We start from the raw sequence: 16,237 nt of genomic DNA, 5'->3' as shown, positions 1-16,237 counted from the left end.
GTAGTACCTACCACAAAGAACAATACCCAGGTGGTGGGTATTAGAGAGGGCACGGATTGCATGGAGCACTGGGTATCATGCAAAAACAATGAATACTGTTACACTGAAAAGAAAGAAAAATAAATAAATAAAGATAATAAATAAATGAAGATAATAATAAATAATAATAATAAATAATTAATAAATAAAGATAATAAATAATAAAGATAAATAAATAAATCTTTAAAGATAAAAAAATTAAAAAATAAATTAAAAACCACAAAAATTAAAAAAAAGAATTACATATCATAAGCAAGTGGGATTTATGCTCAAAACGCAAGGGTAGTTCAGCATACACAAATCAATAAATGTGATACATCACTTTAAAATAATGAAAAATAAAAATCATATGTCATCTTAGATGCAGAAAAAGCATTTGTCAAAATTCAATATCATTTCATGATAAAACTCTCAACAAACTATGTGTAGAAGGAGCATACGTCAACATAACAAAGGCCATATATGACACAAGCCCACAGCTAACATCATACCTAATGGTGAAATGTTGAAAGCTATTCCTCTAAGATCAGGAACAAGACAAAGGCACCCACTATCACCACTTGTATTCAACTTAGAATTGGAACTCCTAGCCAGAGCAATTAGGCAAGAAAAAGAAATGAAAGTTATTCAAATTAGAAAAAAAGTAAAATTGTTTCTGTTTACAGATGATGTGATCTTGCATATAATAAATCTTAAAGACTACACACACACACACACACACACACACAACTTTTAGTATAATAAGTGAATTTGGTAAAGTTTCAGGTTACAAGTTAACATACAAAAATCAGTTACATTTCTACATAATAACAATGAGCCATCTGAAAAGGAAAAAAAGCAATCCCATTTACAATAGCATCAGAAACAATAAAATGCTTAGGAATAAGTTTAACCCAGAAAGTGAAAGATTTATACATTGAAAACTATAAAACCTTTATGAAAGAAACTGAAGAAGATACAAATAAATAGAAAGATCATTCGTGATATTCTGATTATGCATCAGAAGAGTTAATATTGTTAAAATGTCCATTCTACCCTAAGCCATCTATAAACTCAGTGTAATCCCTATCAAAATTCCAATGGTCTTTTTCACAAAGAGAGAAAAATGCAATCTTAAAATTAATTTAGAACCATTAAAAACCCCAAATAGCCAAAGCAATTTTGAGAAAAAACAAAGCTAGAGTCATCATGCTTCCTGATTTCAAACTTTATTATAAAGCTATAGTAATCAAAACAGTATTTGACTGGAATGTAACTGGAATTTTAAAAATTTAACTGGAATTAAAAACAGTCATATAGACCAATGGAACAAAACCAAAAACTCAGAAATAAACCCATGCATATGTGGTCAAGAAAGCCAAGAATACTCAATGGGAAAGGAAAGTCTCCTCAATAAATGGTACTGGGAAGACTGTATCTTCACATGCAAAAGAATGAAACCGAACCCCTTTCTTACACAGGCACAAAAATAATTTTGAAATAGACTAAGAACTTAAATGTAAGACCTAAAACCATAAAACTCCTGGAAGAAAACATAGGGAAAAAATGTCTTCAATATTAATCTTATTTTGTATATGACACCCAAAGCACAAGCAATAAATAGCAAAAATTGTAAATGGGACTACATCAAATTAAAAGGCTTCTGAACAATAAAAGAAACCATGAGCAAAATGCAAAAGATAAAGCAGAGAAGAGGGAGAGAGAGGGCCAGAGGGTGGGGTGGGTTATTATGATTTTAGATGGAATAGCCAAGGCAGGCCTCATGAAGAGGTAACATTTGAGTAAATACAAGAAGAAGTGTGTGAGCCAAGCACATCTCTCAGGTAAATGCTTTCCATGCCCAGGCAACAGCAAGAGTGAAGTTTTGAGAGAGGAGTGTACCTACCACAAAGAACAATAAGGGAACCAGGTGGTTGGAGCAGGAGAGTCGGTAGCTGAGGTCAAAAAGGGTGACCCTGGACCTGATCACATAGGCTCTTAGAGCTATTCCAAGGATTTTGCTTTTCCTCTGAAGTCAGAAGCTTGCCTGAGGGTGTTTGGGCTGCATCTGAAACAAAATAATGTAATCCACATAGCTTATAAACAACAAAAATTTATTTCTTACAGTCCTACAGGCTGGAAGTCCAAGATCAGGGTAACAGCAGGATCCCGTGAGGGCCCTCTTCTAGGTCACAGAATTTTTGTTGTGTCCTCACAGGGCAAAGAGGACTAATGCCATCCATGAGCATTCTGCCTTGTGACCTAATCCCCTCCCAAAGGCCTCACCTCCTAAAACCATGTTAGGAAGTGGGTGTTAGGATTTCAACATTTGAATTTTGGGGGATACAAACATTCAGCCTACAGCAGAACTGTTGCAGAGTTTTGACCTGCTTTGACCTGACTTCCACTTTTAAAAGAATCACTCCTGTTGCTCTGCTGAAAATGACTGAAGGAAGCCAAGGACAAAAGCAGGAAGACCAGGGAAGTTGACATCAAATGCAATGAAATAACATGGCTTGACTGGGTATTTTGTCTTCTCACCTTTGATCCTTAAGTGTATACATGTAAGAAGTTAAGATATTGTCAGAGAAAAGAAACAACTGAAGAAAATTAAAGTCAGTCTATTCTGTGTTTTGGAAGTAAGTCATGCAAAAGTTTGGAGGAAAACCCGAGAAAGAAAATAGTCAGAATTATTTCACCTTTCTTTCTTTTTTTAGCAAGGCACTGCACATCCACCTAAACTGGTTGCAATTTTGTCTTCAGAAATGACTAATGTTTAAAAAAAATGACTAATGTTTGAGGTGAAGGAATAATTCAGTGACTTGGTGGAATTCCTGCTACTTTCTATGAATATTAAAAGTTTCCTAAAAAGAATCAAAGAGAGTCAGGAAAGGTGAGTTATAAAATGGGAGAGATGTTCCCAGAAGGGTGTAAAGGGGCAGAAGAAAATCTGATGGCTTGATTCCATTAGGAAGCTGACCCTAGAAAGATGGACTTTGTGAGAAGCATTGACCCATTATCTACAAGGAAGGGAAAATATAAAAACAGTACATATTTTTATAAAAAGGTAGAAAGCATTCAATCTCACCATGTGACTGTAAAAGGTCTTTAGGATAGGATGGAATCTTGGAGCTTGGGGAATCAAAGCACAGAGGATACATGCCTAGTTCCATCACTGTCATTTTATACAAAATGAATAAGGAGAAATGTGGGCAGAAGTCTCTAGAAGTGGAATCATTCAATTATTGCAGATAACTTTAACTGCACAAGAGAAAGTATCTTTACAGTGGTTAAGATCAGCACAATTATTTCCTGCAACTGGTGTGGTGACTGCTCATTAAAGGAGCTCCTAAGAAGATAGTCCCAGGAACCTTCTCACTTTTATTACCCATGGAGAACAAGTTTGTCACTACTGGTGCTTGAGGCAGTTCAAAAACCTATTGTGAGTGGCTTCTAAGAGTTGGCCACAAACATAAAGTACCATTAACTATGTTAGATACTGGCAGGAGGCCATGGAGAAAATGCAGAAACCCTCTCATCCCACTTCATTGTTTCACACAGCATGATCAGAGTTCAAGGGGGGAATACACTCAAATGGGAAATAAAGAGGTTTCTTCTCTTTTCCTGGACTCCACCCAACTGCAGTGTCTCTGCGGTCGTTTTAAGTGCCCCCAACGGACTGAACCCTGCAAAGTTGGTGCCTACCATCCAAGTTCCTCACATACACGGGGGTGCTCATTTTGTCTTACGAACACTTCACATTGTTGAGAATTGTTTTAGGCCTCTTTAATTGTTGAACAAAAGTCCTTTGACTCACAAATAGGCTCCAAATGTTATCAGACTTTCCAAGTACTCCCTGTACTTCAAATCTACAATTACTAACATTAATTTTGAAAGCTCACTGTTTCTCTGAAATACTCTAAGATTATATCTTTGGAAGATACATGATTTCATGGCAAAAAAAAAAAAAAAATACCCAGACCGATATATTATGAGGCTCTTTTCCTTCATGTGTCAACCACTCCTATGTTTCTTTTAAAGCCTGAGGGTAAGAAATGACCCATATACCCTAATGCAGTAATGTGGTTCCTGTCCTATTGTGGCCCCTCAAGAAGTCTCTCTATTCTGCCTCCTTTTGCTTTTCTGGAATTAGCCCTCTATTTTACTCTGATTTTACTCCTATTCTCTCTCCTCCAGACACTGTAATTGACTTTTCCTCTTACAGATTTGCTAACCATCTTAACCACCTAAACGTGAAAGTTATTATCTGCAACCAGAATGACACTTGTTACAAAGAGCAAACTTGGGGCATCTGGGTGGCTCAGCGTTTAAGCCACTGCCTTTGGCTCAGGTCATGGTCCCAGAGTCCTGGGATCGAGTCCCACATGGGGCTTCCTCTGCTCTGCGGGGAGCCTGCTTCTCCTTCTCCCTCAGCCTTTCCCCCTCCTTGTGCTCTCTCTCTCTCTCTGTCAAATAAATAAATAAAATCTTTTAAAAAAAATTAAAAAAAAAAAAAAGATTCTCTATCCTTCATCCTCTGCCCCACCCCCCACCACTCATGTTCCCTCTCTCTTTAAAAAAAAAAAAAAGAAAAGAAAGAGCAAACTCATCATTCAAGGGTCTGGCCTGTGATGGTCTTGGTAGGTTGGCAAATTTTTTCCACACGAACTTCCTACCACAGTTGCACTGCTGTTGAGAGAACTCAGAGAATCACATTCTGGTGGTGAATGGGTATACTGAGCTCTGCTCTCTTCTCTCAAAAAACTCTAATAATTTATTTGATTGGGCTAGTTTTATAGTTTCTACAAACATGGAAAGCTATCACTCAACATGACCCATAGTCACTTATTCATTGGACAGTCCAGGCATGAGACACAATTTCTCCTCTTCTGAAAGGTCCTGAGAAGATAAACTATTATTAGTTAGCCTGGAAATATCCACAGAGGTTAGTGCTCTTCCCATGTTGACTAGTGTCATATTTATTAGAGGTAGTTAGAAGAACTCATATCACCATATCATCCAAATGTTGAGAGGGTCGAGCACTGTCCAATAGAAGTATACTGCAAAGCCACATAGGTAGCTGTATATTTTCTAATAACTACAGTAAAAACAAGTAAAGAGAGACAGATGAAAATAATTTTATTAGTATATCTTATTCAATCCAATCTGAAAAAATAAATATTCCAATAGATTTGTTTTCTATTGCAGCCAAAACAAAGTACTACAAATGTAGTGGACTAAAACAAGACAGGTTTGTTATCTGGAGATCAGAAATCAGAAATGGGTCTCCCTGGGTTAAAATTAAGGTGTTGACAGAGCTGTGTTTCTTTCTGGAGTCTGTAGGAAGGGACCTATTTTCTTGTCTTTTGGATCTTATAGAGGCTGCTCATGTTACTTTGCCAGTGGCTCCTCTGCCATTTTCAAAGCAATGGCTGGTCAAGTCTTTCTGAGACTGATTCTTCTGCTTCCCTCTTTCACATGTAAGGGCCCTTGTGATTACTTTGGGCTCACCTGGACATTCAGGATAATCTATTTAAGGTCAGCTCATTAGCAAGCTTGATTCCATGAGCAATCTTAAGCCCCTTGCACATAAGGTAACATATTTGCAGGTTCTGGGGATTAGGACTTGGACACCTTGCGGGGAGGGGTGCAAGTGGGGGAACATCATTCTGCCTGCCACAGTTAATATAAAAATCAATGAGATATTATTTTATGGTCTTATTTTCATATCATCTTCAACAATCTTCCAAATTTGATGTGTATTTTGTACTTGGAGCACATCACAATTCCAATTAGCCACATATCAAGTATGAAATAGCCACATGTGAATGGTGGCTACCAAAGTGGACAGCAGAGGCATAAACAATGGTTCCCAACTTGAGCTACACATAAAATGACCTAGGGAGCTTTTAGAAATCCCAATTCTCAGTGTAGACTTTGTTCCAAAGAATTCTGAGCCTAGGCTTCAGTACTTTTTAAAGCTCCTGGAGTAATTCCAATGTGTATTCAAGATGGAAAATCTCTCATGTAAGCAACAGTAAATTCATTCTTTCTATGTTGTTGAAACATTTCTTCAACCTCTCTCTCAAGAACCAGAGCTATTTCCCTGATGTTAAAGGTCTGATGGTTGTGCCATCCTGGGCATTCAAAATGGCAGACACCAAATCATTGTGTGTGGGTGCGTGTGTGTATGTGTCTGAGTGTGTGTGTGTGTCTGTGCATACAAGTGCAATTATGTGTGCACTTAGCATTTCAGCATTTGAAAATATAACACTCGGTTTAACTTCTGAATCCTCTGATCAGTTCTGAGAGCCATTCATACATGTTTCTTTGTTCACCAGATACTTACTAGATGCCTGCTGCACACCAGGAGCTATGCCTTCATTCTGGCAACTTCTCTGTATGCTTTGTAGGAGAAACTGCTATGAAAGAACTATAAAGCCAAAATTTCCATCCGACAGTATCCCTTGGCTCTTCTGAGGACACAGAACATAAACATACACACAAATGCAGCGGATAACACAGAATCGGCAACATTGCTAAGTTAGATCTGGCCAATTAGATTCTGTTCCTGGAAAAGTCTGCTCAGGATAAACTCATCGGAGAGAAACTATGAAACCTTAACAATGGCTTGACCCCTGAAACACAAAACTTCCTCGAAGTCTGCTGTAAGCCTTCTCTCTCAACCTGTGTGCCTGCCTTTGTGCCACTCCTTTGTGTATTTCTCTCAATTTTCTCTCTCCTTTGTGTATTTCTGGTCTCTCCTCTTTCTCAGGAAAATGGTCCTATGCAATATAGGCTTCTCTTCTGCTTTCTTAGCTAACTATTTTCTGTCTGTTCCCTCAATTTCTAATTCTTCATCAATTGTCCTCTCCTACCATTTACTATAAATCCCACCAAATGCTATTAGAATGCTCTTCCCAAATACAAAGCTGTCCTCTTTCTTTCTTTTTTCCATAGTTTTAACATACAGAATAAAATCTAAACTCATTATTATCCTCCACAATTTGTCTCAATTACATTTGCACCTGCATCTCCCACCACCCTCCTTCATGGCCAGTCCTCCAGGCAACAATTCTGCTATTCCCTGACGAGATCTTGCACGTGGCTTAGGTGTCTGCTAAGAATTCTCTCTCCATTCACATCATGGTGGACCTTCCACCCACATTTCATGGCTCTTAACAAGTTCCATATAACCGTCCCTACACTGTATTCCCAATGATGCAATCTGCTTCGTGTGTTTGTGCAAATCTGTGTCTTAACCTCTGTATTAGTAAGGGTTTTCCAGAGAAACAGAATAGACAGGATGAATATATACAGAAAAGATATTTATTTGAAAGAATTAGCTCACAAGGTTATGGGGGCTAGCAAATTCAAAATCTGTGGTGTAACTCAGCATGCTGGAGACTCAGGGAAGAGCCAAAGCTACAGTTAAAGTCCAAAGGCCATCTGCTGTAGAATTCCTTCTTGTTTAGAGGAAGTCAGTCTTTGGAACTATTCAGAACCTCAACTGATTGAATGAAGACCACCCACATTATGGAGGGCAGTCTGCTTTACTTAAGAGTTCACCAATTTATATGTTAATCTCATCCAAAATACACCTTCACAGAAACATGACAAATAATGTTTGACTGTGTATCTAAGCACCATGGCCCAGCAAAATTAATATATAAGATTAACCACCAGCAACCTCCTTGAGCATCTAGAAGGCCAATATTGTGACATTTTATCACTAAATTCCCATCTTGCACCCCCTTCAGGGATGACATGATGGCTTACCCTTGGCAGGCCCTCATTAAACATGGGCTGAATTGAGTTCAACTGAAGCACACATACAGGCCTTGATTGTGTCTAGTGGTATGTCAGCACCTGAAAAGCAAGCATTCTTTCAGTTAGACTAGGTTTGTGAGGCTTTGTCCTTCCACAGACCTTTGACATTTTCTTCTCTCTCCTCATGACACTTGGCTACCAGTAGTAAAAAATGGAGAAAGCCCTCAAATCAAAGTAGTCACATATATTATAAACCTGATACTAATGAAAATGTCAAAAATCCAGCTTGGAGGCACTGGAATGAGCAAATGAGCCCTTGGTCAAGTCATCCCAAGGGTATTAAATAAAGAATCACTTCAATGGATCTCAGTAGCCAACCTGGGAATTTCTACAAGTTTATAGAAATCATAGCCCTCTTGATTTTCCAGTGCAACAGACCAAAGCCCAGGATGGTATACCAATGTATATTTGCCCAGACTCACAGATCAGAGGCCTTATTAGTAAAGAATGGAAAAAGAAAATGGGGGACCCCTGCCCTTACGACATTCGAGCATGCTGGGTCTATAGGGCAAAGCTGAATAAGCAGTTAGCCTGACACCTAGAAAGCTCTGGGGGATTGTAGCCAGTGAGAATCAGAAAAGCAAACACTGCCAAATTTCCCCATCCATGGAATGCCTTACTGGAAGAGATGGAGCTCTGAGAAGTTCATTTCCTTTTTTCTCTTCCACTAAGACCCGTATGGTTTTATAATGGCATTTTAAGCTAGCTGTTAATGTGGGTAATGTAGTTTGAGAAAAGCAAAATGGCCCAATTATAAGAATCAATATATTGTGTGAAGGGAGAGCAAAAGCCTCTATTAAATATGAAGCAGGGCTTCAATTCCAGCTAGAAGTAGGCCAAACAAGGAAACCAAAACCATCGCGTGAGACTGATGTGAAAGAGGAGTGTTTCTCTAATCTCAGCTTGTTCATTCCTCCTGCCTGGTGGAAATGCCACAGCTTCACAGGGCAAATTCGTGGTCCCAGGCCCAGCCTGCGCATGCACAGAGCACCCAATAGGTCCTTACATTTCATGAACAGTGAATGAATAAAGTAGGTCATGAATAGCCCTGCCCTACCTTTACCATTTATTTTAGGCCAGTGCTTTCAAAGGGTGGTCCTCTGACCAGCAGCATGGGTATCAGCTGGGAACTCGACCATGAAGAGGCTGTCTCCCCTAAACCTCAGGGGACCTATGGAATCAGCAACACTAGATATGGGGCCCAGTAATCTACTTTTTACCAAGCCCTGCAGGCAGTTCTTCTTCTTCTTCTTTTTTTTTTTAATGTGAGATAATCTTATTTTATTTTATTTTTAAAGATTTTATTTATTTATTTGACAGAGAGAGAGAGAGAGATCACAAGTAGGCAGAGAGGCAGGCGGAGGTGGGGGGGGGGGCAAGTAGGCCCCCTGGCTGAGCAGAGAGTCCGATGTGGGGCTCGATCCCAGGACCCTGAGATCATGACCTGAGCCGAAGGCAGAGGCTTAACCTGCTGAACCACCCAGTGCCCCTGTAGGCAGTTCTGATGTGCACTTCACAACTTTGAGAATTTTGCTGCTCTAGGTCAAGACCCAGGTTTCTTTTTTTTTTTTTAAGACTTTATTTATTTATTTGACAGAGATCACAAGTAGGCAGAGAGACAGGCAGAGAGAGGGAGAAGCAGGCTCCCCGCTGAGCAGAGAGCCCAATGCGAACCTCGATCCCAGGACCCTGAGATCATGACCTGAGCCAAAGGCAGAGGCTTAACCCACTGGGACACCCAGGCGCCCCAAGACCCAGGATTCAACAAGAAGATCTACCACTTAAGAACCATACATTCTTAGCACTACAGGCATAAAGATGAATCTGACAGATTTCCCGTCCTCAAGGACCCTTTGGAAGCCATTTCTTGAGCAAGTGGCACTTCCGGGGTTCATTCAGAAAACTTTATTCCTCCCTCCCACTATTCCTTCAATGACAGCTCCAATCCATCTATGGGCTAGTGCTGTCCAGGACCCTGGGTGAAATCATCTGCAGGATTCATCATCTCTGTAGGCCCTCTCAGACAATGAAAGGATTTCGGTTATAGGACAGTCTCATTTCAGTAATTCAAACACCTAGTTTGTTACCAAATCACACGACACCATACTCCATTTTCTCCTTGCCTCCAACTCTGTCTTGCTTCACAGAGGAAGTGGGTAAAGAACGGCAGGGGTACTCATCTCCTTTATTTGCCGGCCAATTCTTTGGTCCCTCACTCGCTCACCAAACTGTCTCTGGTTGCTCCAAGTCAGGGAGGGAAGGAGAGATGGGGAGGGAGGAGGATCAAGGAATAAGAGAGATTTTACTTGACTGGGGATAGAAGGAATGGGCGCCCCCAGGAGAATCCTCTAACTTCAACTTCCTGTATATGGACACGGCCTGGCAACTTGGAATGTTCATCCAGCCTCAGGATCTGCTAACCCTAACCTTCTTTTGGGGTCACTCTCACCCCTACAGGCAACTCTTGGGTGGAATGGGAGAACTACCCCTAGACTGGCACTGGGCACTATTACTTTCCAAGCAAAGACGTCACCTTTGGCCCAGCTTCTCTGTGAGTGGTGTTCATATCCAAATGAGTCATCTTTCTTCATTCCCTAACCAGGCAGGTGGAGTCCAGGACACATTTCACCTTCCATGTCTGGGTCCTACATACTCCAGGAGACAAAGATCAGAAGACTCCTGCCTTCTCTTGATGCCTCTCTTGTGTAGCTGCAGGGAAGAAAAATACTGCTTCCTTATTTATAACCTCTTTTCCTAAATTCTTAGCTCCAGCTACATAGCCTGGAAGGAGAGAGATAAGTGAACAGTGACAAACTGATCTTCAGAAATCTCCTTGGCCAAGTCCACACAGATCTTCTCGTGCATCACTTCCGAAATGTGTGTTTGGTGGGTGTGTGGAATCCCAGCAATTGAGACTCTTCTGTTTTGACATCCTTATATACTACACATATAACTAGTATTTGTCTGTTGCTTCCCAGTTAAGAAAGTGCCCCCTGATGTGATATGTAATGGCTTTAGTAGAAACCCTTAAGATCCAAATGAAACAGAGATAGGATTAAAGTTTAGAAATTTAAAAGACAGAAAGATCACTTTCACCTGGGGGTGGGGGTGGTCAGATCAGGTAGCCATTAACAGCAGCTTAGAACAACACAGGATTTATTTCTTTTTATCAGGAAGGGCATTTCCCAAAACTTCAACAAATAAGCCTTCAGGATGATTCAATTACTCAGACAGCTCTTTCCCTCACACAGCCTCTCAGCCTGACCTCCTGCCTTTCCAAGCATTCTGATAACCCCACTTCCATGCCTTCACCTCCTTTTAATACTTCTCAAAACTTAGAATTTACCCAAGGTCCTTAAAACAGACACCAACTGTCCAACTATTTGGCAAAGGGCTGTACTGATCCATGAGCAGTAGTCTCTTCTGATTACATACTGCTATAGGTTGAGTTTTTATTGCAGAAAATGGAGGAATTTGTTCCCAGCTGGGAGCTGATCACACACCACACCCATTCAGGCTGACTGCCTCTCTGCCACACTCTGGCCTTCATGGGGGGGCCAAACCTCAACCCAGCCAAATCCTACACACCTGTGGAACAGAAAGACCCTGGGGATTTGAATCTGTTCACCTCCTTTCTGGCCCATTCCAGAGAAGAGAACTAATTGCCTCCTGTTGACTGAATTGAAACAAAATCTCTGACTCACCTAGAAATCAAAAGAACTAGCTTCTTGACTTGGTTCTGGGGGCACTGAAAAAGTTCATCTGTCCATCCACATGTCAGGTGTCTCACCTATAATCGGTCTCTAATGTGCCATGATTGCAATCTACTGTTAAGCAGACATCAGCAGAAACTAATGCAGAACTTCTATACTTAACCAGCGACTTCAAATATTGATAAAGCTTGCCCCTCGCTGCCCAGGCCTTGGCCAAAAAACATTAAGTATTTAGGAAAATGCATAAAGCTAATTGCTAAACAGCACTCTAGAGCTAAGCTCTCCATAAGGGACCAGTAATGGAGCATGTAAATAATTTTACAGCACAAATCACACTGCCTACAATTGTGTAGTGTATGTTCTCTATAATGTTTATAAATGATCTGACCACACCACTGTCCTTTCCTTCTTCACCACTAGCTTGCCACATCCCTGGAACTGTTTTGAATGTCCAGGATAGCTAATGCTGAACTCTTAATTCCAAAGAGAGTGATATTTTCCTGGGGGCTTATGACCCTCTCCCACACTTACACCATGCCACTCCACAGACAATTCTCTCTTGCCTAATTTGTCCCATGCCCCTTCTTTCACTCTCCCAGACACCTAAATACCATTTTCTCCAAATTTCAATTTCCCTAACTTGAGAAACATCCCTTCCCAGAGCTATAATGCCAAACCCAGCCTCTGCCCTGAGCTCCATAAGGAAGGAGGAACTAAGCAGCCTGGAGGGACTGCTGACTGGTGCAATTGCCCTGGGGCTGAGGGAAGCAGGCCCCAATGTTAGGCAATCCGCAGTGCACGCTACAGGGTCCAGGGATCAGATGCTGTACTGGGGGGCAACTTGGGATGGGGCACTGTTCCTGGGTGAGTTGCTTCTGAGCCTGTTTAAATAAAGTCCCTGAAGATTCTCAGACTACCCAAGCTCCTTTACAGAGTTCCTTTGCTGCTAAATCAGAGTGGGTTTTGGTTTCTTCCAACTAAGAATCCTAAATGATACAGTTTCTTATCCATCATCTCGAATTCAACTGGTCTAAAACTGAATTTTGTTTTTTCCCCTAAAACCTGTTATTTACTGTAACTTTCCTTTTCTTTCCAATGACATCATTCTCTCAGTCACCCAAACTGAAAACTTCAGTTATCCTTAACATTCCCACCCATTCAGTCATCAGGTTTTACTGATTTCTCTGTGACAATGTCTTTCTCGCCCATCTCTTCTGGTTTTTGTATGGCCACAAAATTAGGTTTCTAATTTAATCTAATTTTATCTAGTGTTGTACTAACACAGCAAGCAGTGTTAACCGGTCTCCCAGCCTTCAATGTTCCCTCTCATGTTATATTTCTGGCGTACATTCACTTGAAATGCCCATAATCCTGTTTTCCTTGCATCGACCCCTCCTCAAAAATTCATGGGAGCCTCCCTAATGGCAGAGAAAGTTCTTAAGGTCTTCGGTATAACCCAGAAGCCAGCTGGCCCTTTCTCCCTGGGTTCTTCCTTCCACACATGCGATCCCCATTTTGTACCCCATGCCCCAAACCTACATGTGCCCCATGTCACAGACCACAGATTAAGACCATAGACCTTCCTTGGGTTCCCCCCAAACATCCCGAAGTGTTAGTGAGCCATTCAGACCTTGGAGTTTTCATAGGAAATGCGGAACAGGAGTTCACCTGGACCACCTCTAAGCAAAAGTGCTAGAAATCTGTATATTAGACATCTCTGCAAAGTGCTTTCTTGACCATGAACATGAAGACACAAGTTGTTTCTCTTGTGTTTACCTCCCTGTGTGTTCGCTCATCTGCAAGGTCAGAGTAGCAACAGAACCTACTGTTGCAGTGAGGAATAAATGGGTGGATGGACGTGAAGCCCTTGCCTAGTGTCTGGCACAGCACCCGTTTCTTATTATTGCCCCTAGATTTCCCTTGAGCCAAGCTTTCTACTTCACCGAGGCATATTTGAGTGGGGGTCCTGTCCCCTTTCCATGAAAGATCATAAAAGACATAAAAGACACAACCATACGAAGTGGGTTTTATTTTCCTCTTTTTTATAAGGAGCTAGAGAAGCCACACAATGTTCTTCAGCAGCCTAGTATATTGATGTTTGGCCTTCATGGCCATTTTAACCATGGGAAATTGGAAAATGCCTATTTTATGGTTATCAGAAATAGTTTGCAACTTAGATTTTCTGAAAATCTACCCCCCCAAAAAATAGCATCATTCCCTGAGCATCTGTTTCACTTATTTTTTTCTTCAATCATTTTTAACTATAGAATAAGCTAAGCATATAGAAAAGTACTAAAAATAAAAAATATCTTGGGTTTACTTCTAAAATGCTTATAATTTGTTTTTTACACTTGGTCTTTAACCCACCAGGAATTTATTTTTCCTGTATAGTAAAGGGTAGGGATTTAACTGCATCTTTTTTTCCATATAAACTGTCATTGTAGCTGCAATGCTTACGAAAGAATCCATCCTTTTTCTAATAATTTATAACACTCTATTTATCATTTAAGTCACCAGATGCTTATGAGTCAGTTTCTAGATTCTTTATTCTGTCACATTATTTGTCAATCCTATCCCACTCCTCACGTCACCATCCATTGTCGTTATTATAGCTGTGGAATATCTTCATACCTCTTGGACCTCCCTTTACCTTGTTCAGCTCCCATTGCCTCTGCTTGAATTTTTGTCAATGGCACTACAACTATTCAAAATATTTTTTACTGTTCTTAGCCCTTTACTGGTTCATATGAATTTTAGGATAAGCATTTTGTGTTCCATGAAAAATTTTACGAGAATGTTACTGTTGATGAGTGAGATTTTTATTGGATTTGCATTGAGTTTATAAATTGTTTGGGGAGAATTAAAAATCTTACAATCTTGTGTTCTCATCCAGGAATGTGGTATGTTTCAACATTTATTTACATCTTCTGCTATGTTTTAGGGTAAGGTTTTTAGTTTTTTCTATAAAGGTGTCATATTTTTTATAGCTATACTACTGATAACCTTAGAGCTGAAGATAATATTGTAAATGGTATGTTTTTTAAGATTTAAGATTACTTGGTCAGTCACTTGGTACTGCTGTTTGAGGCTGCTTTTGGTTTCTGTATATTGATCTGAATCTAACGACTTGGCTGATTGTTCTTACTAGTTCCTCCAGTTTACCTGTAGTTTCTTAAATTTTCCATGTGGACCTTCACGTCATTTGCAAAAAAAAAAAAAGAGAGAGAGAGAGAGAGAGAGAGAGCAAAAAAAGAGTTGCTTTTTCCTTTCCAGCCCTTATATACTGTGCTCTTGTATCTGGCCTTATTACTCTGGTAAGGAAATTCAGCAAATGTTCAGTAGACACAGTGAGGGCAGATATCCATATCCTATCACCAGCTGATTCTAAAGAAACCTTCAAAGGAAACTGCCTTCTATTCTTAGTCTATTAACAGTTCTTATCATGGATGGCTGTTGAAATTTAACAAATGTTTTTCCTACATCTATTGAGATGGCCATATAATTTCTTCTTTAATCTGCTCATGTGATAAACTACAGTGACAGATTTATTGTGTTAGATCTCTAATGTTAGATGATTTGTCCTTTCCTCAATTTTGGACTAATATTTTACTAAGAATTTTTCCTTTTATGTTGATGAGTGAGAATTGCATATAACTTCTTTGTTCATGATTGGTCATTGCCCTTGACCAATTTTTGCAACAAGATAATACCAGCCTCATAAAAGAAATTAGAGAACTTGCCTTGTTGTTTTGTTTGTTTTTTGTTTTCGTTTTTTAATTCTCTGGAACACATTGTGTAAAACAAGTATCATCGGTACCTTGATATTTGTTAAAAATAACTGATGAAATAGTTTGGGCTAGTGTTTTTAGGGAAGTATATTTTTACTATTCATTAAATTTTTTAAAAGTCCTAGGAAAACTTAGATTTTCTCTGTCTCCTTGAATAGGTTTTGAAGTATTATATTTTTCTATAAAATTGTCTATTTCCACTAATTTTTCAATTTAATGGCATAGATCATCCTATGATTCTTTTTAAAGTTTTTACAGTCACTATAAAGGTCCTTTTTATAAGATTTTCAAAATGGCACCAGAGTAGGAGAACCCTAGGCTCATCTTGTCCCACAAAGAGAATAACAAAATAGATATCAAATCATCCCAAATACCCCAGAAATCAACCTGAAGGCTGACAGAACAAACTCTGCAACTAAAGGAAAAGAAGAGGCCACATAGAAGAAGGTAGGAAGTTTGGAGACATGATTTAGAGGAGAAATGAATCATGAATGCTGCATGGAGGGGTGGGAGCCACAGTCACAGAGAAGGGCAGGAGACAGAGAGAGGAGCACACAGGGGAATGCACAAGGAGAACATTTCCCCAAAGCCATTGGCTTGGAAAATGAGGGGCTGAATTTGGTGAGTTCTTGCAAACAGTTGGACTTAATGCCCAGGGTTTCAAAGGTCAGTGGACTTGGCTGGCATAAAGCCCAGAGGGCACTGTGCTGCTCCTGGAGAGAAGACAGACAAACAACCCAGGAGCAGAGAGCATGGAAAGAGCTATCTGAAGAGCTCCTAGGCACACAGTGGGGAGATTATTTCCTCTTCTCAAAGTACATCCTTGAGAGGTAGTGTTCATGGAGCCGCCTCTCCAGGATCAAAGAAGCTAGCAAGTGTCATTTTTCT

The sequence above is a fragment of the Mustela erminea genome, chromosome 4 (genome assembly GCF_009829155.1).
Source record: "Mustela erminea isolate mMusErm1 chromosome 4, mMusErm1.Pri, whole genome shotgun sequence".
In the NCBI taxonomy this organism is placed as follows: Eukaryota; Metazoa; Chordata; class Mammalia; order Carnivora; family Mustelidae; genus Mustela; species Mustela erminea.
The sequence above is the reverse complement of the archived record's forward strand: the minus strand, read 5'-3'. Positions refer to the sequence as shown.